Source organism: Amphiprion ocellaris, chromosome 17 (genome assembly GCF_022539595.1).
Source record: "Amphiprion ocellaris isolate individual 3 ecotype Okinawa chromosome 17, ASM2253959v1, whole genome shotgun sequence".
In the NCBI taxonomy this organism is placed as follows: Eukaryota; Metazoa; Chordata; class Actinopteri; family Pomacentridae; genus Amphiprion; species Amphiprion ocellaris.
The window spans coordinates 16,334,578-16,356,609 of NC_072782.1; the positions used below are offsets into that span (position 1 = coordinate 16,334,578).

Below are 22,032 nucleotides of genomic sequence, written 5' to 3' on the forward strand. Positions count from 1 at the left end.
AATACAATAAAAGTTTTTAAAAGAAAATTAAACATTAAATACAATTAGATGATATTAAACAGACAAAATATTTAATTAGATAATTAAACAGAAGATACAAAACATGTCATTATGAAATTAAACAAAATGTTTTAAACAAAAATATTAAACATTAAAGATGAAATATTTTAGATAAACATTTAAAAAATACAATTAAACAAGAATAATATTAAACATTTAATTAGATTTTTAAACCTTTAAATAGACAAAACATTGAATTAAAAAATTAAATGTTTAATTACAAAATTAAATCTTAACGACAATAAAACTTTAAATATGAATTCAACAGAAAATAGAATGAAGCATTAAAAAGAAAATTAAACATTAAAAGGTGGTAAAACATTAAAAAAGAAAAGCCTTAAAGATTTAATCGAAAAATTAAACATTGGGAAAGAAAAGGAAATTTTTCAAACAAGCCGATAAAACATTTGAAAAGACAACAAACATTAAAAAGACAAAACATTTTGAAATCAAATCAGACATTAGAAAAGAATAAAAGGTGAGAAAAGAGCAAAACTAAACATTTAAGAATCAAACTAAAGTAAAAACATTTGAAAAGACACCAGTTAGACTTTAGAAGATCAAATTAAACAGAAGAGACAATAAAACGATGAAAAAGAGAAAAAACAGATAAAAGTCTTAGTGTTTTCTAGTCTGAAATGAAAACATCAAGTTGTTTCTTCAAACATTTCCTCTTTCTATGTTCTTGGTTTGATTGTGGACAGATTTACTAAGAACTCATTTCAGAAAACTGCTTTCCAGATGAAGTCTACTAGTAGTTGAAGGCATTTATCAAACTAATGTTACCTTCTGATCTCCACAAATTTTACTGTTCAGTAAAAAGAATCAAAGTTTATTGAGGATTTCTAAAAAAAAACCCACAGGTGAAGGTCTGAGAAGAACTCAGATGGATGGTCTAAATGTGAAATCAAGACTCATGGTCACAAGTTTTAAGGCTTTTGTTAACCAGAAAGTTCAAACTAACAGAGAAGTACTGAGAAACTTTTAAAACTTCAGTCCTCAGACTGTCTGAAGGTTCAAACTAACAGAGAAGTACTGAGAAACTTTTAAAACTTCAGTCCTCAGACTGTCTAAAGGTTCAAACTAACAGAGAAGTACTCAAGAACTTTTAGGTTTTCAGTCCTCAGACTGTCGAAAGGTTCAAACTAAGAGAGAAGTACTCAGGAACTTCGAAGATTTCAGTCCTCAGACTGTCTGAAGGTTCAAACTAACAGAGAACTACTCAGGAACTTAGAAGATATCAGTCCTTGGACTGTCTGAAAGTTCAATCGAACAGAGAACTACTGTGGGACTTAGAAAATTTCAGCCCTCAGACTGTGTGAAAGCTCAGGTCCTGAGGACTCGGGAGGTGTGGAGGCTTGGAAAGTCTTGGAACTGAGGGTTCAACCCTCCAGCACAAAGGCTGAAGTCCAACCCCCTGAGAAAAACGGTCGAGTCGCGACTCAAGTTAAAAAAAAAAACTCGAAAATGACAAAAAATAGATGATAAATGCGCAAAAAAAAGAAGAATTAGTATCTGAGCGAGTAGCTCAGGGGGATAAGAAGAGGACTACGAAGTGGAAGGTCGCAGGTTCAAGACCCACCACCAGCACTTTTCTTTGTTTGTCTTTGTCAGAATTTTGATTAAAGTTAAGGAGGGTCTGGTCTTGAACCAGCGACCTGCAGCTCCACAGGCAAATCCTTAACTCACTGAGCTACAGATCAGATGAAAAGAAGTAATTTCGTCGTCCCTTTGGCATCGTAGTTCCTGAAGTCACCACATGGGTGGAGCCAAGGCGGAGTCTGGGTGGAGTCAGGGCGGAGAGTAGGCGGGGAGGTGGGTGGCGGCCTCCCCCCTCTACTCCCCCTCCTCCCCCCACCTCCCACCACACCTTCCCCCGCCCCACGAGTTCTTCGAGTCTCCATGAGTTCTTCGAGTCTCCACAGGTTTTCCCAAGTTTCTGGAGTTTCCACGAGGTCGGAGGCAGAACAAGTTGACATGAAGAGGTGTTGAAGTCTGCCAGGATGGACTGACTTTTTACAGCGACTAGAAGGAAGACCACTAGAAGAGCAGGTCTTGAACCACCATCTATAAAATCCATGGAGTCGCTCCAGAGAAATGAAGGGAGAGAAACTTTTATCAACCTCCATCCAGATCTTCAACTTGATATCTTTACTTGGACATTTTTAGCACCACAAACCTTTAGAATCACACTTTATTATCATTTATTAGGACTTTAATGGAATCCAACAGCAGATTTAGTTTTTGTTGACAAACTTTATTCTTGTCGTCGTGGGACTGCAGTATTTAAAACTGTTCCTTCTATTTGACCTCATGTTTATTAGTTTTAGTGGAGAAAGTTATTTTAATTGTCCAATAGTCTCTTAAAAACCAAATAATAAATTGGATTAGTCAAGAGGTTTAAATTTCTTACTTTCACATATTTTAAATATGACAAAAAAATATGAAAATAAAGCGTCTTGAGAAAATTTGATCTGTAATTGGCGTTATATAAATAAAATTGAATTCAAATTGTATGTATCTTGTAATGTTGGAGTAATTCAGCCATATATTTTGGAAAACACATTTTCTTTGTCCATTAATCTGTTGATTGTTTTCTCCAATAATTCATTTCTTGTTTTGGCTTATAAAATATTAAACCCAAATATATTCAGTTTACTGTCATAAAAACCAAAAAGAATTACATTCATGATGCAGGAATCAGGCAGATTTTCACTTTTTATCTTAGTTTAGTCAGAAAGATAGTTGATAATGTATGAATTGTTGCAGCTTGTGAGCCGTAAAAGATTTTAATCTTTGGGGCCGAGTGTCAAAAAACATTTAGAAACCAACATCAACAAAACACTCAACAAAGATTTGAACATCATTAAAGGGAAATCCAACTTTTGCATGACAATGTCTAATTAAAGGACATTTATTTCCAACGTAAATATGTGATATTCATCCTCTGGAGCTTTCTCTTCACATCATCTTCCACCTGGACTGGTTTGGTCGGGAGCATGTGCAACAAACATTTGAAAAACTGCACTTTAACATCAATGAATGACACTGAAGTTTAATCTCTACATAAATGAGACTGAGTCTGGATGTGCTGCTCTGTCATTAACTCCTAAGTTTAGGGAAAGTTCAAACAAAAGAGGACAGTTCAGATCAGACTTGAGAATGAGCTTATTTTGAACAAACATCTCAGACTTTCTGAGCTTCAGCATCTATAGCAAGATATTTTAACAACAAGCAACTCAAGAGATCCAGGAGCTGGAGAGAGTTAGCTTTAGCTGAGCCAAAGAACATGTGGGACGCTAACCTAGCAAACATTTCAGACTTTTCTCTGTGAATTCTGAGAAATAATTTCCTATTTAATGACAGCTACACATCTTAACTCAGTCTCATTAAAACAGACTCTAATTCAGAGTCATCCATCCATATTAAAGTGCAGTTACCCAAAATGTTTGTTGCATGAGCTCCAACAAAACCTGTCCAGGTAGAAGGCCACTTTGACAAACAGGAAGCAGCAGATTCCAAGCAGATTTATAGAAGGGGGAACTGGACTGTACTAAGTGTGGTCCAGTATAGAGGGGTGTTTTGTGGGTTTTTAAGGCTGATAATGATTATTACTGAGACGTTTGGAGTCGATATTCATTTGCAGTAAATGAAAGTATTTAAAATCTTGGAGTTAAACTTAGAAGAACACAAACTCTAACAGGAAACTTTGTTGATATGTTTTTGTTTTGTTTAGAGATGCTAAGTATAACCAATCAAATCACTCCAGAAGACAGAGCGACCACAGGTAGATTAAGGTTCAGAGCCAAAGTAGCACCATTTTTAAATGTATTTATTACTGTAAATCAGTAAAGAATAAAATACTGATAATCAGTAAATCAGTCAGCCCACAATTACTACAATTCTACAATGGATGTCTCTTTCCTTTGACTTATTTGTACAATATACGATGTATATGATGGCGTTTTTTCATACCAAAGGCTATACTATGATGTTTTCTAAGAGACATACTCTGTTTGTTCTGGCTCTGGGATGCTGCACTCCTCCTCTGTTGTTTTCTGTATTGTTCTCAGCTGCATGCCTTCGTCCACCAGGCCTCCGTTGACTCGTCCCACCTGCTGTCTCTGGAGCTGAAGCTGGACTGGAACAGACCAAAGTACAGTCCAATCATGATGCCAGCTGCCTATTCAAAAGGCTCCTTCATCTGGCAGAACTTCTTCTGAGGGGAAGCTGAGCTGGCCCGGCAGAACTTTGGAGATGTGTTCCAGTGGTTGGTGGATGTGTAGGGAGATAGAGAGGGACCTTTGAATTGTTCAGAAAGGAAAACAGGAAACCCATTGGTAGTTTTAGTTTAGGGTGCTACTGCGGTGTGTTCTTGGCTTTTAAGAGGTTTTTTCATATTGATTATCTTTTACTTTGTTCCTGATTGGAATGCCCATCGATGTCAACATGAAGTTCACTTTTAGTTCTGTTTATTTATTTTTATTTTACTAACACCCATTTGTTTTTAACCCCCTCACATGTTGTGTTGTTGTAAACTTACTCTTTCAAATAAATACTCGTCTAACCCTCTGGAAACCAGCGTTTGGACTATTTTTGTGTTGCTCCTCACCTACTTCAGACTGCCGGGACAAAACAACGTTTTGTGGACCAAAGGCAATACTATGATGTTTTTAGAGCGACATGCTATGCTATGATGTTTTTAGAGCGACATGCTATACTCTGACATTTTTTGGAAGACATACTATGACGTTTTTAGAGCGACATGCTATACTATGATGTTCTTTGGACGATATGCTATACTATGATGTTTTTAGAGCAACATGCTATACAATGACGTTTTTAGAGCAACATGCTATGCTATGACGTTTTAGAGTGACATGCTATACTGTGACATTTCAAGAGCGACATGCTATACGATGACGTTTTTTGGACGACATGCTATACTATGACGTTTTTAGAGCGCATGCGATACTATGACGTTTTTTGGGCTACATGCTATACAATGACGTTTTTAGAGCGACATGCTATACTATGATGTTTTTTGGACGACATGCTAAACTATGACGTTTTTTGAGCCACATGCTATACTATGACGTTTTTTGAGCCACATGCTATACTATGATGTTCTTTGGACGACATGCTATACTATGACGTTTTTGGACCAAAGGGTATACTATGATGTCATAAGCGCGACATGCTATAGTATGACGTTTTTAGAGCGACATGCTATGCTATGACGTTTTTAGGGCGACATGCTATACTATGACGTTTTTTGAGCGACATGCTATACTATGACGTTTTTTGGAAAAAGGCTATACTATGACGTTTTTAGAGCGACATGCTATACTATGACGTTTTTAGATCGACATGCTATAGTATGACTTTTTCAGAGTGACATGCTATGCTATGACATTTTTAGATCGACATACTATAGTATGACGTTTTCAGAGCGACATGCAATGCTATGACATTTTTAGATCAACATGCTTTACTACGACATTTTTAGAGCGACATGCTATACTATGATGTTTTTAGAGTGACATGCTATTCTATGACGTTTTTTTGGCGACATGCTATACTATGTTGTTTTTTGGGCGACATGCTATACTATGATGTTTTAAGAGCGACATGCTATGCCATGATGTTCTTTGGACGACATGCTATACTATGACATTTTTTTGAGCCGCATGCTATACCATGATGTTTTTTGGGCGACATGCTATATTATGAACTTCTTAGAGCGACATGCTAAACTATGACGTTTTTAGAGCGACATGCTAAACTATGACGTTTTTAGAGCGACATGCTATACTATGACGTTTTTAGATCGACATGCTATACTGTGACGTTTTTAGAACGACATGCTATAGGATGACGTTTTTTGGACGACATGCTATACTCTGACGTTTTTAGAGTGACATGCGACACTATGACGTTTTTAGAACGACATGCTATAGGATGACGTTTTTTGGACGACATGCTATACTCTGACGTTTTTTGGGCGACATGCATTACTATGATGTTTTTTGGACGACATGCTATACTCTGACGTTGTTTGGGCGACATGCTATACTATGATGTTTTTAGAGCGACATGCTATTCTATGACGTTTTCAGAGCGACATGCCATACTATGACGTTTTTAGAGCGACATGTTATACTATGACGTTTTCAGATCGACATGCTATAGTATGACTTTTTCAGAGCGACGTTATGCTATGACATTTTTAGATCGACATGCTATAGTATGACGTTTTTAGAGCGACATGCTATACTATGACGTTTTTAGATCGACATGCTATACTATGACGTTTTTTTGAGCCGCATGCTATACCATGATGTTTTTTGGGCGACATGCTATATTATGAACTTCTTAGAGCGACATGCTAAACTATGACGTTTTTAGAGCGACATGCTAAACTATGACGTTTTTAGAGCGACATGCTATACTATGATGTTTTTTGGGCGACATGCTATTCTATGACGTTTTTAGAGCGACATGCTATACTATGACGTTTTTAGATCGACATGCTATAGTATGACTTTTTCAGAGCGACATGCAATGCTATGACATTTTTAGATCAACATGCTATAGTATGACGTTTTTAAAGCGACATGTTATGCTATGACGTTTCAAGAGCGACATGCTATAGGATGACGTTTTTTGGACGACATGCTATACAATGACGTTTTCAGAGCGACATGCTACACTATGACATTTTTAGAGCGACATTCTATAGGATGACGTTTTTTGGAGGACATGCTATACTATGATGTTTTTAGAGCGACATGCTATACTATGATGTTTTTTGGGCGACATGCTATGACGTTTTCAAAGCGACATGCTATACTATGACGTTTTTTGACCAAAGGCTATACTATGAGGTTTTTAGAGCGACATGCTATACTATGACGTTTTCAGATCGACATGCTATAGTATGACGTTTTTAGAGCGACATGCTATACAATGACGTTTTTAGAGCAACATGCTATACTATGACATTTTTATAGTGACATGCTTTACTATGACTTTTTAGAGCAACATGCTATGCTATGACGTTTTAGAGTGACATGCTATACTGTGACGTTTCAAGAGCGACATGCTATCCTGTGATGTTTCAAGAGCGACATGCTATACGATGACGTTTTTTGGACAACATGTTATACTATGACGTTTTTTGGGTGACATGCTATACTATGACGTTTTTAGAGCGCATGCGATACTATGACGTTTTTTGGGCGACATGCTATACAATGACGTTTTTAGAGCAACATGCTATACTATGATGTTTTTTGGGCGACATGCTATTCTATGACGTTTTCAGAGCGACATGCTATACTATGACGTTTTTTTGAACCAAAGGCTATACTATGACGTTTTTAGAGCGACATGCTATACTATGACGTTTTTAGATCGACATGCTATACTGTGACGTTTTTAGAACGACATGCTATAGGATGACGTTTTTTGGACGACATGCTATACTCTGACGTTTTTAGAGTGACATGCGACACTATGACGTTTTTAGAACGACATGCTATAGGATGACGTTTTTTGGACGACATGCTATACTCTGACGTTTTTTGGGCGACATGCATTACTATGATGTTTTTTGGACGACATGCTATACTCTGACGTTTTTTGGGCGACATGCTATACTATGATGTTTTTAGAGCGACATGCTATTCTATGACGTTTTCAGAGCGACATGCCATACTATGACGTTTTTAGAGCGACATGTTATACTATGACGTTTTCAGATCGACATGCTATAGTATGACTTTTTCAGAGCGACGTTATGCTATGACATTTTTAGATCGACATGCTATAGTATGACGTTTTTAGAACGACATGCTATACTATGACGTTTTTAGATCGACATGCTATACTATGACGTTTTTTTGAGCCGCATGCTATACCATGATGTTTTTTGGGCGACATGCTATATTATGAACTTCTTAGAGCGACATGCTAAACTATGACGTTTTTAGAGCGACATGCTAAACTATGACGTTTTTAGAGCGACATGCTATACTATGATGTTTTTTGGGCGACATGCTATTCTATGACGTTTTTAGAGCGACATGCTATACTATGACGTTTTTAGATCGACATGCTATAGTATGACTTTTTCAGAGCGACATGCAATGCTATGACATTTTTAGATCAACATGCTATAGTATGACGTTTTTAAAGCGACATGTTATGCTATGACGTTTCAAGAGCGACATGCTATAGGATGACGTTTTTTGGACGACATGCTATACAATGACGTTTTCAGAGCGACATGCTACACTATGACATTTTTAGAGCGACATTCTATAGGATGACGTTTTTTGGAGGACATGCTATACTCTGATGTTTTTTGGGCGACATGCATTACTATGACGTTTTTAGAGTGACATGCTATACTATGATGTTTTTAGAGCGACATGCTATACTATGATGTTTTTTGGGCGACATGCTATTCTATGACGTTTTTAGAGCGACATGCTATACTATGACGTTTTTAGATCGACATGCTATAGTATGACTTTTTCAGAGCGACATGCAATGCTATGACATTTTTAGATCAACATGCTATAGTATGACGTTTTTAAAGCGACATGTTATGCTATGACGTTTCAAGAGCGACATGCTATAGGATGACGTTTTTTGGACGACATGCTATACAATGACGTTTTCAGAGCGACATGCTACACTATGACATTTTTAGAGCGACATTCTATAGGATGACGTTTTTTGGAGGACATGCTATACTCTGATGTTTTTTGGGCGACATGCATTACTATGACGTTTTTAGAGTGACATGCTATACTATGATGTTTTTAGAGCGACATGCTATACTATGATGTTTTTTGGGCGACATGCTATGACGTTTTCAAAGCGACATGCTATACTATGACGTTTTTTGACCAAAGGCTATACTATGAGGTTTTTAGAGCGACATGCTATACTATGACGTTTTCAGATAGACATGCTATAGTATGACGTTTTTAGAGCGACATGCTATACAATGACGTTTTTAGAGCAACATGCTATACTATGACATTTTTATAGTGACATGCTTTACTATGACTTTTTAGAGCAACATGCTATGCTATGACGTTTTAGAGTGACATGCTATACTGTGACGTTTTTAGAGCGCATGCGATACTATGACGTTTGTTGGGCGACATGCTAAACTATGACGTTTTTTGAGCCACATGCTATACTATGACGTTTTTAGAGCCACATGCTATACTATGACGTTTTTTGGACGACATGCTATACTATGACGTTTTTGGACAAAAGGCTATACTATGACTTTTTTAAGAGCGACATGCTATAGTATGACGTTTTTAGAGCGACATGCTATGCTATGACGTTTTTAGAGCGACATGCTATACTGTGATGTTTCAAGAGCGACATGCTATACGATGACGTTTTTTGGACAACATGTTATACTATGACGTTTTTTGGGTGACATGCTATACTATGACGTTTTTAGAGCGCATGCGATACTATGACGTTTTTTGGGCGACATGCTATACAATGACGTTTTTAGAGCAACATGCTATACTATGATGTTTTTTGGGCGACATGCTATTCTATGACGTTTTCAGAGCGACATGCTATACTATGACGTTTTTTTGAACCAAAGGCTATACTATGACGTTTTTAGAGCGACATGCTATACTATGACGTTTTTAGATCGACATGCTATACTGTGACGTTTTTAGAACGACATGCTATAGGATGACGTTTTTTGGACGACATGCTATACTCTGACGTTTTTAGAGTGACATGCGACACTATGACGTTTTTAGAACGACATGCTATAGGATGACGTTTTTTGGACGACATGCTATACTCTGACGTTTTTTGGGCGACATGCATTACTATGATGTTTTTTGGACGACATGCTATACTCTGACGTTTTTTGGGCGACATGCTATACTATGATGTTTTTAGAGCGACATGCTATTCTATGACGTTTTCAGAGCGACATGCCATACTATGACGTTTTTAGAGCGACATGTTATACTATGACGTTTTCAGATCGACATGCTATAGTATGACTTTTTCAGAGCGACGTTATGCTATGACATTTTTAGATCGACATGCTATAGTATGACGTTTTTAGAACGACATGCTATACTATGACGTTTTTAGAGCGACATGCTATACTATGACGTTTTTAGAGCGACATGCTATACTATGACGTTATTAGATCGACATGCTATAGTATGACTTTTTCAGAGTGACATGCTATGCTATGACATTTTTAGATCGACATACTATAGTATGACGTTTTTAAAGCGACATGTTATGCTATGACGTTTCAAGAGCGACATGCTATAGGATGACGTTTTTTGGACGACATGCCATACTACGACATTTTTAGAGCGACATGTTATACTATGATGTTTTTAGAGTGACATGCTATTCTATGACGTTTTTTTCGGCGACATGCTATACTATGTCGTTTTTTGAGCGACATGCCATACTACGACATTTTTAGAGCGACATGCTATACTATGATGTTTTTAGAGTGACATGCTATTCTATGACGTTTTTTCGGCGACATGCTATACTATGTCGTTTTTTGGGCGACATGCTATACTATGACGTTTTTAGAGTGACATGCTATTCTATGACGTTTTTTCGGCGACATGCTATACTATGTCGTTTTTTGGGCAACATGCTATACTATGATGTTTTAAGAGCGACATGCTATGCCATGATGTTCTTTGGACGACGTGCTATACTATGACGTTTTTAGAGCGACATGCTATACTATGATGTTTTTTGGGCGACATGCTATTCTATGACATTTTTAGAGCGACATGCTATACTATGACGTTTTTAGATCGACATGCTATAGTATGACTTTTTCAGAGCGACATGCAATGCTGTTAAATTTTTATAGTGACATGCTTTACTATGACGTTTTTAGAGCGACATGCTATACTATGATGTTCATTGGACGACATGCATTACTATTACGTTTTTAGAGCAACATGCTATGCTATGACGTTTTAGAGTGACATGCTATACTGTGACGTTTCAAGAGCGACATGCTATACGATGATGTTTTTTGGACCAAAGGCTAGACTATGACGTTTTCAGAGCGACATGCTACAGTGTGACGTCTTCAGAGCGACATGCTATACTGTGACGTTTCAAGTGCAACATGCTATACGATGACGTTTTTTGGACAACATGCTACACTGACGTTTTTTGGGTGACATGCTATACTATGACGTTTTTAGAGCGAAATGCTATACTATGACATTTTTAGATCGAAATATTATACTATGACGTTATTTGGGCGACATGCTATACTATGACGTTTTTTGGGCGACATGCTATACTGTGATGTTTTTTGGGCGACATGCTATGCTATGACGTTTTCAAAGCGACATGCTATACTATGACTTTTTCAGAGCGACATGTTATGCTATGAGATTTTTTGAGTGACATGCTATACTATGACGTTTTTTGGACGACATGCTATACAATGACGTTTTCAGAGCGACATGCTACACTATGACATTTTTAGAGCGACATGCTATAGGATGACGTTTTTTGGAGGACATGCATTACTATGACGTTTTTAGAGCGACATGTTATACTATGATGTTTTTTGGGCGACATGCTATGCTATGATATTTTCAAAGCGACATGCTATACTATGACTTTTTCAGAGCGACATGTTATGCTATGAGATTTTTTGAGTGACATGCTATACTATGACGTTTTTTGGACCAAAGGCTATACTATGACGTTTTCAGAGCCAAATGCTATAGTGTGACGTTTTCAGAGCGACATGCTATACTATGACGTTTTTTGGAAAAAGGCTATACTATGACGTTTTTAGAGCGACATGCTATACAATGACGTTTTTAGAGCAACATGCTATACTATGATGTTCTTTGGACGACATGCTATACTATGACGCTTTTAGAGCAACATGCTATACTATGACGTTTTTATAGTGACATGCTTTACTATGACATTTTTAGAGCGACATGCTATACTTTGATGTTCATTGGACGACATGCATTACTATTACGTTTTTAGAGCAACATGCTATGCTATGACGTTTTAGAGTGACATGCTATACTGTGACGTTTCAAGAGCGACATGCTATACGATGATGTTTTTTGGACCAAAGGCTATACTATGACGTTTTCAGAGCGACATGCTACAGTGTGACGTCTTCAGAGCGACATGCTATACTGTGACGTTTCAAGAGCAACATGCTATACGATGACGTTTTTTGGACAACATGCTACACTCTGACGTTTTTTGGGTGACATGCTATACTATGACGTTTTTAGATCGTCATGTTATACTATGATGTTATTTGGGCGACATGCTATACTATGACATTTTTTGGGCCACATGCTATACCATGACTTTTTTGGGCGACATGCTATACTATGACGTTTTCAAAGCGACATGCTATACTATGACTTTTTCAGAGCGACATGTTATGCTATGAGATTTTTTGAGTGACATGCTATACTATGACGTTTTTTGGACGACATGCTATACAATGACGTTTTCAGAGCGACATGCTACACTATGACATTTTTAGAGCGACATGCTATAGGATGACGTTTTTTGGAGGACATGCATTACTATGACGTTTTTAGAGCGACATGCTATACTATGATGTTTTTTGGGCGACATGCTATGCTATGACGTTTTCAAAGCGACATGCTATACTATGACTTTTTCAGAGCGACATGTTATGCTATGAGATTTTTTGAGTGACATGCTATACTATGACGTTTTTTGGACCAAAGGCTATACTATGACGTTTTCAGAGCCAAATGCTATAGTGTGACGTTTTCAGAGCGACATGCTATACTATGAGGTTTTTTGGAAAAAGGCTATACTATGACGTTTTTAGAGCGACATGCTATACAATGACGTTTTTAGAGCAACATGCTATACTATGATGTTCTTTGGACGACATGGTATACTATGACGCTTTTAGAGCAACATGCTATACTATGACGTTTTTATAGTGACATGCTTTACTATGACATTTTTAGAGCGACATGCTATACTATGATGTTCATTGGACGACATGCATTACTATTACGTTTTTAGAGCAACATGCTATGCTATGACATTTTAGAGTGACATGCTATACTGTGACGTTTCAAGAGCGACATGCTATACGATGATGTTTTTTGGACCAAAGGCGATACTATGACGTTTTCAGAGCGACATGCTACAGTGTGACGTCTTCAGAGCGACATGCTATACTGTGACGTTTCAAGAGCAACATGCTATACGATGACGTTTTTAGATCGTCATGTTATACTATGATGTTATTTGGGCGACATGCTATACTATGACATTTTTTGGGCCACATGCTATACCATGACTTTTTTGGGCGACATGCTATACTATGACATTTTTAGATCAACATGCTATAGTATGACGTTTTTAAAGCGACATGCTATGCTATGACGTTTCAAGAGCGACATGCTAGAAGATGACGTTTTTTGGGTGACATGCTATACTATGACGTTTTTAGAGCGACATGCTATACTATGACGTTTTTAGAGTGACATACTGCACTATGACTTTTTTGGGCGACATGCTATACTATGACTTTTTTTGGGCGACATGCTATACTATGACATTTTTTGAGCGACATGCTAAACTATGACGTTTTTAGAGCGAAATGCCATAGTATGACATTTTTAGAGTGACATGCTAAACTATGACGTTTTTAGAGCGACATGCTATAGTATGACATTTTTAGAGTGACATGCTATACTATGACGTTTTTAGAGCGACATGCTATACTATGATGTTTTTTGGGCGACATGCTATGCTATGACATTTTCAAAGCGACATGCTATACTATGACTTTTTCAGAGCGACATGTTATGCTATGAGATTTTTTGAGTGACATGCTATACTATGACGTTTTTTGGAAAAAGGCTATACTATGAAGTTTTTAGAGCGACATGCTATACAATGACGTTTTTAGAGCAACATGCTATACTATGATGTTCTTTGGACGACATGCTATACTATGACGCTTTTAGAGAAACATGCTATACTATGACGTTTTTATAGTGACATGCTTTACTATGACGTTTTTCGAGCGACATGCTATACTATGAAGTTCATTGGACGACATGCATTACTATTACGTTTTTAGAGCAACATACTATGCTATGACGTTTTAGAGTGACATGCTATACTGTGACGTTTCAAGAGCGACATGCTATATGATGATGTTTTTTGGACCAAAGGCTATACTATGACGTTTTCAGAGCGACATGCTCCAGTGTGACGTCTTCAGAGCGACATGCTATACTGTGACGTTTCAAGAGCAACATGCTATACGATGACGTTTTTTGGACAACATGCTACACTCTGACGTTTTTTGGGTGACATGCTATACTATGACGTTTTTAGATCGTCATGTTATACTATGATGTTATTTGGGCGACATGCTATACTATGACTTTTTTTGGGCCACATGCTATACCATGACTTTTTTGGGCGACATGCTATACTATGACATTTTTAGATCGACATGCTATAGTATGACGTTTTTAAAGCGACATGCTATGCTATGACGTTTCAAGAGCGACATGCTAGAAGATGACGTTTTTTGAGTGACATGCTATACTATGACGTTTTTAGAGCGACATACTGCACTATGACTTTTTTGGGCGACATTGTATACTATGACGTTTTTAGAGCGACATGCTATACTATGTTTTTAGAGCGACATGCTAAACTATGACGTTTTTAGAGCGAAATGCTATAGTATGACATTTTTAGAGTGACATGCTATACTATGACGTTTTTAGAGCGACATGCTATACTCTGACGTTTTTTGAACCACATGCTATACTATGACGTTTTTTGGACCACATGCTATACCATGACTTTTTTGGGCGACATGCTATACTATGATGTTTTTTGGGCCACATGCTATACCATGACTTTTTTGGGCGACATGCTATACTATGACATTTTTAGATCAACATGCTATAGTATGACGTTTTTCAAGGGACATGCTATGCTATGACGATTCAAGAGCGACATGCTAGAAGATGACGTTTTTTGGGTGACATGCTATACTATGACTTTTTTGGGCGACATGCTATACTATGACTTTTTTTGGGCGACATGCTATACTATGACATTTTTTGAGCGACATGCTGTACTATGACATTTTTAGAGTGACATGCTATACTATGACGTTTTTAGAGCGACATGCTATACTCTGACGTTTTTTGAACCACATGCTATACTATGACGTTTTTTGGACCAAAGGATATACTATGACGTTTTCAGAGCGACATGCTACAGTGTGACGTCTTCAGAGCAACATGCTATACTGTGACGTTTCAAGTGCAACATGCTATACGATGACGTTTTTTGGACGACATGCTACACTCTGACGTTTTTTGGGTGACATGCTATACTATGACGTTTTTAGAGCGAAATGCTATACTATGACGTTTTTAGATCGAGATATTATACTATGACGTTTTTTGGGCGACATGCTATACTATGATGTTTTTTGGGCGACATGCTATACTGTGATGTTTTTAGAGCAACATGCTGTACTATGACGTTTTTAGAGCGACATGCTATACTATGATGTTCTTTGGACGACATGCTATACTATGACATTTTTTGGGCGACATGCTATACTATGACATTTTTAGATCGACATGCTATGCTATGACATTTTTAGATCGACATGCTATTGTATGACGTTTTTAAAGCGACATGCTATAGGATGACGTTTTTTGGGTGACATGCTATACCATGACGTTTTTTGGGCGACATGCTACATTATGAAGTTATTAGAGCGACATGCTATGACGTTTCAAGAGCGGCATGCTATAAGATGACGTTTTTTGGGTGACATGCTATACTATGACGTTTTTAGAGCAACATGCTATACTATGACGTTTCGAGAGCGACATGCTACACGATGACGTTTTTTGGACGACATGCTATACAATGACGTTATTAGAACGACATGCTATACTATGACGTTTTTAGAGCGACATGCTATAGTATGACGTTTTTAGAGCGACATGCTATGCTATGACATTTTTAGATCGACATGCTATTGTATGACGTTTTTAAAGCGACATGCTATAGGATGACGTTTTTTGGGTGACATGCTATACCATGACGTTTTTTGGGCGACATGCTATATTATGAAGTTATTAGAGTGACATGCTAAGCTATGACGTTTTTCAGAGCGAAATGCTACAGTGTGACGTCTTCAGACGTTTTTAGAGCGACATGCTACACTGTGATGTTTTTAGAGCAACATGCTGCACTATGACGTTTTTAGAGCGACATGCTATACTATGATGTTCTTTGAACGACATGCTAAACTATGATGTTTTTAGAGCGACATGCTATACTATGATGTTTTTTGGACCAAAGGCTATATTATGACGTTTTCAGAGCAACATGCTAAAGTGTGACATCTTCAGAGCGACATGCTATCCTATGACATTTCAAGAGCAACATGCTATACGATGACGTTTTTTGGACAACATGCTACACTCCTACGTTTTTTGGGTGACATGCTATACTATGACGTTTTTAGAGCGAAATGGTATACTATGACGTTTTTAGAATGACATGCTATACTATGACGTTATTTGGGTGACATGCTATACTATGACGTTTTTTGGGCGACATGCTATACTGTGATGTTTTTAGAGCAACATGCTGCACTATGACGTTTTTAGAGCGACATGCTATACTATGATGTTCTTTGAACGACATGCTAAACTATGATGTTTTTTGAGCCACATGCTATACCATGACGTTTTTTAGGCGACATGCTATACTATGACATTTTTAGATCGGCATGCTATCGTATGACGTTTTTAAAGCGACATGCTATGCTATGACGTTTCAAGAGCGACATGCTACACGATGACGTTTTTTGGACGACATGCTATACAATGACATTTTTAGAACGACATGCTATACTCTGACATTTTTTTGCGACATGCCATACTATGACCTTTTTAGAGCGACATGCTATACTATGATGTTTTTTGGGCGACATGCTATTCTATGACGTTTCTTGGGCGACATGCTATACTATGACGTTTTTTGGGCGAAATGCTATACTATGATTTTTTAAGAGCGACATGCTATACTATGATGTTTTAAGAGCGACATGCTATACCATGATGTTCTTTGGACGACATGCTATACTATGACGTTTTAGAGTGACATGCTGTACTATGACGTTTTTTGGGCGACATGCTATAGTATAACGTTTTTTGGGCGACATGCTATATTATGACGTTTTTGAGCGACATGCTATACTATGATGTTTTAAGAGCAACATGCTATATGTTCACGTTTTTTGGACGACATGCTATACTGTGACAATTGTAAAGAGACATGCTATACTATGATGTTTTTTGGACGACATGCTATACTGTGACATTTTTTGGACCAAAGGCTATACAATAACATTTTCTGAGCGACATACTATACTATGTTTTTCGACCAAAGGCTATACTATGATGTTTTTAGAGTGACATGCTATACTATGACAATTTTAGAGTGACATGCTATACTATGACGTTTTTTGGGTGACATGCTATACTATGATGTTTTTTGGACGACATGCTGTACTATGACGTTTTTTGGGTGACATGCTGTACTATGACATTTTTAGAGTGACATGCTATACTATGACGTTTTTTGGGTGACATGCTGTACTATGACGTTTTTTGGACGACATGCTATACAATGGCGTTTTTTGGACCAAAAGCCATACTATAATGTTTTTAGAGTGACATGCTATACTATGACATTTGTTGGGCGACACTCTATATTATAGGCTTTTTAAATTGACATATTACTATGACGTTTTTTTGTTTTTGTTTTTTTTCGTTTTTAGCAACATATGAGAAATTCAACAGTTTTAAAAATTACTATACTTTTACTTTTGCAATGAAATATTATTCTATGGCATTTTTAGACAACATATACTCTGATGTTTTCTTCAAAAACATACTATTTTGACAATATACTGCACTATGACATTTTTTGAACCACATCTCAAACATGACAATTTTAGGCAACATCCTATCATTTTGCGCTTTTTGAACCACATAATAATCAGTTGGGTTTTTTTGCCGACATGCTATACTATGAACTACAGGCCATACTATGTTATTCTTGAAAAGTATACTATACTTTGACATTTTCTGAACTACATCCTATACTATGGCGTTATACACAGAGTGCTTTGGTTACATGTTGATTTCTAATCTAGATTTTTTTTTCTGTTTTGTTTTTTGACAGGATTACTACAGACCTGACCGTGAACACCGTTGACACCCACCCGAGGGAGACGCTGCCTAAGATCTCACGGCTGCTTGGTCGTGGTCTTTCTGGTCCTGCTCCAGAACGCCTTCATCAACTACGTCTTCTTTTGAAGAGGCCCTCAGATGCTGCAATCTCTGACCTTACGGAGGAACTGCTACTTTCACTCTGTAATGAGACGGCGGTTATTTTAAAGACCCAGCTCCTGGCGGCTTTGAGTGAAAGTTTAACACCCATCAAAACGGAACTACAGACAGTTAAATCTGAGCTGTCGGTCAGTATTTCAAACATCAAGTCTGACCCCGGTGCCCTAAAGCATGCTGTGGGTGAAACGGAAACTTCGCTCTCCACATCACCGACGACATCGTCACACTCCAAAGCAGAGCACCTGTCTGCTGAACTTTTAAAAGTGGACTATAAATGTGAAGAATGTGAGCAGCAGCAGACTGTGAGCAGCGGAACAGATGTGATCAGAAAGAAGTCATTTTCTTTTTTCTTTTCTTTCTGGTTGACTTGATGCTGTCAGATGCAGATGTTGGAGCTAATTCTGATCTTTCAGGATAAAAAAGCTGCTTTTCCTTCACAGACTTTTCAGGAAATTATTCTCTCAGGTTTTCTCTGCTATTTATATTTTTATTATCTGTGATTATTTCATTATTTCTTTATTGTAAAAATAAAGTTTGAGGCATAAAGACTCATTTAGTTATTTTAATCCTGAAATCTGATGTAGCAGAACTAAACTTCCATTTTCCTTCTTGTACTTCTGATACTAGAACTAAACGTATCTTCAACATGGATCATCTGCTTTTAATGAATCAGCAGCAACGTCACAACAACAAATGAGACAATTTTCAACAAATTAATGAAACTGATGTCATTTAAAACTATCAGAGTCTGTTTTAGTGTCAAATTAAAGCTCATAACTGACAACTAGAACACTAACGTTACTGTTTTAATCACATTTAAGTTTCCTGAATGTTACATTAATGTCAACCAGCCACAGTTTTATGAAATTAATGAACCACATTACAGGAACACAACACACTTCATCTCTTTACATGAAACTCAACACATTAGCTTGATGCTACGTTAGCTTTAATCAGACGACTAAGCAGCTAGCTCGGTTAGCATCGCTAACATTAAAGTTAATATACTATGCTAACTTTCTTCTCTGGTCAACACACACTGAAACAAACTCCACCAACATCTGGAGTGCATGGCACACATTACATCTGACACTAAAGCTGCATATAAAGTGCATTAAAAGCGGCACCGATACGAAAGTAAACAGTTACTTGCCGAACTATCAGAGTCCTTTCAGTGTCTGCTGGTAGAATCAGCCGAAGGCAGAAAACTGGTTAAAACAAGCCAACGGGCAGGAAAACTGTCTGTGGAAAATGTTCTGCTGCTCCACCGATAAATAAACCAACAGTTATTATATCAGAATGAATCCAAACGAGGAGAGCAGAGTCTCTGCTGCCTCCTCCATAGGACCTGTCAATCATTCCAGACCGGACTGTCAATCAAGTAGTCCTGCCCCCTGGCTTCGCAAAACTTTAACGCTCTATATAAAATTCAATATTGATTTATTTTAAGATCGGCCACCTGAGCTCTCATTTTGACCATGAAAACTCACGAAAAAAAATGTATGTACAGTCTATGCACCTACTGTTTGGCTCCACACTTGCTGATGACCACTTCCGGTCTCAGAAAATGAAAAAACTGACCATTTTTCGTTTCTGTCTCTTACTGATTTTACTTTCTTGTTATTCTAAATAGAAAACGAAAATCAAAGCATTTTAAAAAATCGTATATCCTTTTTGATTATGAAAAGGAAAAACGCCTTGTATTTCAAATTTAATTTTGGTATTTTAAATCGAAAATCAAATAACCACTGCTTTTTTTGTTTTTCAATACCCGTTTCAGAACGGAAAATCCAATTACCAGATCCGTACACGGACCCATAACAAACTTTAAATTCAACAATTTATTCTAAATATTCTTCTGAAATCGCGTCCAAAGTGTTTCTGAAGGTCAGTTTAGGAGTCATGCTCAGCAGAAACACCAGTTTTATTTTCTTACCTGTGTGCTGACTCTCCAGGTCTGTCAGGCCTCCAAACAGCAGCTGCTCTTCTGTCTGATCCGTTTGTCCAGCGGGTCGGTTTTCTTCTTCTTCTGTCACTAATCCACTGAGTTTGTTCTTCAACAAGGTCCATTCTTCAAATGCTTTCCAGCGTTTCAAATCTCGACAGTTCAGCTTTCCAGCGCCCAGTTTGTCTAACAGGTCAGCTCCAAATTCAAGTGCAGAACGACAGTTGAAAGATCTAGGTCTTTCATAGGAGTTCGGCTGCGCGTCATCGTTGTTTCCATGGCGTTAAGATGACGCATGCACGCGCATGTGCGTGACAGACGTTGATATGAAGTTAAATGTATGATCTATACCGTCAGATTATTTGTTTCTAAATGATATTTTCCACCTATATGCACCAGTATTAAAAAAATATACGGGGCCCAAATTTATCTTAACCAGTAAATTAAGTTTTTCCAACAAGATCAGACTCTGAACGATCATGTATTGATGTACAAACCTTCTGTTTGTTTGGGTTCACCTTCAAAATAAGAGCCGACACCTAGTAATGAAGCTTATTAAGAGGCTCTGCTTTAACCTTGACCTAATGGTCCGTTTGGTCAAAATTTATTTTGCATTTCAGATGATATCTCCCATCGCATGGCACCTTGACATGGATCTTTGGATAGGAGGGGTTTGCCAGATTTTAAGAAGAAAACAAACGCAGGTAGTCAGAGGAAGTTACCATAATACTTTGTAGGATTCCAGACTATCAATATAAAAGCACGGAGACGTTCATAGAAACACATCAGGGTCTTGCCAGCCTCGAAGAAGATACACAGGATGTATTGAGTAATGACAGCGCACAACATTTTCTTATAACTGGAAAAATAAACACTCAGAAAAATAAAATAAACAACCAGAAAATAAAATAAACAACCGGAAAAATAAAATAAACAACTGGAAAACAAAATAATCAATTGGAAAAATGACATAAAAAAATGGATAATAAAATAAACAACTGACAAAATTAAACAAACTATTAGAATATGAAACAAACGACCAGCAAGGAAAACAAATAATTGGAAAAATAAAATAAATAACCAGGAAAAAAATAAACAACTGGAAAAATAACATAACCAAAAAAATGAAACATCCATCCATCCATTATCTATGGGGGGGGCCGCTGGAGTCTATCCCAGCTGACTCGGGCGAAGGCAGGGGACACCCTAGACAGGTCACCAGTCTATCACAGGGCTACATACAGAGATAAACAATCACTCTCACATTCACACCTAAGGGCAATTTAGAATGATCAATTAACCTCAGCATATTTTTGGACTGTGGGAGGAAGCCGGAGAACCCGGAGAAAACCCACGCATGCACAGGGAGAACATGCAAACTCCATGCAGAAAGATCCCAGGAAAGCCGGGACGCGAACCAGGGATCTTCTCGCTGCAAGGTCAAAGTGCTAACCACTACGCCACTGTGCAGCCCTTAAAAATGAAACAAACCACTGAAAAAATAAAATAATAGATCTCTGG

At 37.5% G+C, this 22,032-nt stretch overlaps 1 long non-coding RNA gene across 1 annotated transcript; it reads right to left on the minus strand.

The window, feature by feature from the left end:
• Positions 1–1,956: 1,956 nt before the first annotated feature.
• Positions 1,957–22,025, minus strand: LOC129350902 (uncharacterized). The gene is made up of 3 exons (XR_008604480.1): positions 20,503–22,025; positions 18,440–18,588; positions 1,957–4,362 (listed from the first exon to the last, which is right to left on the minus strand). It is a non-coding gene; the product is annotated as an uncharacterized LOC129350902 (long non-coding RNA).
• Between the last annotated feature and the right edge of the window lie 7 nt (positions 22,026–22,032).